Source organism: Acyrthosiphon pisum, chromosome A1 (genome assembly GCF_005508785.2).
Source record: "Acyrthosiphon pisum isolate AL4f chromosome A1, pea_aphid_22Mar2018_4r6ur, whole genome shotgun sequence".
NCBI classification, from domain to species: domain Eukaryota; kingdom Metazoa; phylum Arthropoda; class Insecta; order Hemiptera; family Aphididae; genus Acyrthosiphon; species Acyrthosiphon pisum.
Genome location: NC_042494.1, coordinates 39,982,036 through 39,983,314, shown reverse-complemented (window position 1 = coordinate 39,983,314; position 1,279 = coordinate 39,982,036). Strand labels below are relative to the sequence as shown.

General features: G+C 28.7%; 2 protein-coding genes across 2 annotated transcripts in view; one reads left to right on the top strand and one right to left on the bottom strand.

Annotated features, from left to right (window-relative positions):
- Positions 1-1,279, top strand: part of LOC115033708 — a 67,906-nt gene that overhangs the window by 20,967 nt on the left and 45,660 nt on the right. The window lies entirely within an intron of this gene.
- Positions 1-1,279, bottom strand: part of LOC100159461 (MFS-type transporter SLC18B1) — a 75,808-nt gene that overhangs the window by 73,642 nt on the left and 887 nt on the right. The window lies entirely within an intron of this gene.

Below are 1,279 nucleotides of genomic sequence, written 5' to 3'. Positions count from 1 at the left end.
GAATTGACTATTATAAACTTTTAGGTAACAACAAAGTCTGTGTTCTGTCGTTGGCTTTTTTACGATATCTTAATTGTTAAGTGAGTTATCAGTATATAAAATATTAACATTGAAAATGCTCATAACTCACTTAAAAATTTAAATATCATAAAAAACCGACGAGAGAACACAGATAACATAGTTACCTAAAAGTTTGATAATAAGCCAGATCACTCTAATATCAAAACTGATAGCACCCTATTGAAACTAGCGAACGAAAATGTTCTATGGCATACATGTGTAAGACGGAGACAACACATGCGGGTTCAACGTCCTCTTGATATATTTTAATAATACCATCTATAGACTGTAATAATATAATCAGCTATAACAATGGACTATAGCAATCTGATTCTATAAGTATATTATATTAATATCATTATAGTCCATAAACATGGTAATAGTATTAAGTATTAACAATAACAGTTTCCCAAAAATGTACAAAAATACACCCACCCCATATTTTTGGGAGTACAGTGCACCTCTTGTAATTACGTCCAAGCCGCCTCTGTTTCACATATAGTAAATAATTTATTAAGTACACACTAAGACTATGCAAATCATTCTACTCAGTTACCATTTACGTAAATACGTAATTATTTATATATAATAGTGTCTATAATAATTACTGATATAAATTATTGTGCCTCATAAGTTAATGAAGTTCGCCACGCCACTGCTATCATACACATTCATATCATACCATTACACCAACGACATCATCCCAGAGCATGAACCAACATTTTCAGCATACGATGGTTTCGTGAGTTGGCTGTTAGCCATCTATTAAATTATATTATTTACTGTACATCATAATATCTTCACCGTGATCAACGGCTGCTCACGTTACAATAACCATATCATTTAAAATGTCTACCTGTTTTGTAAATTTAATCTTGTAAATAACTATAGTATATTGTTGTAAAATATTAATTAGGGTGTCCATTTTGTATTGTACATATTTTTATATGTAAAATATTATGTAATGTGTAGACCCACGCCATGTATAACCTATAATCATATCATATTTAAATAATGTCTACATATGTACCTGCTTTCATTTTGTAAATTTCTATATACATATTGTTGTAAAATATTTACTGTACCCATGTTTATTGTAAAATTATAAAATGTATAATATGTTATGTGTATAAAGTTTAAAGCATTGTTTAACTCCTTCAAAATTTATAATAAACACGTCTTGTCAATGAAAAAATTGTTTTGAAATTATTTCTTCGAA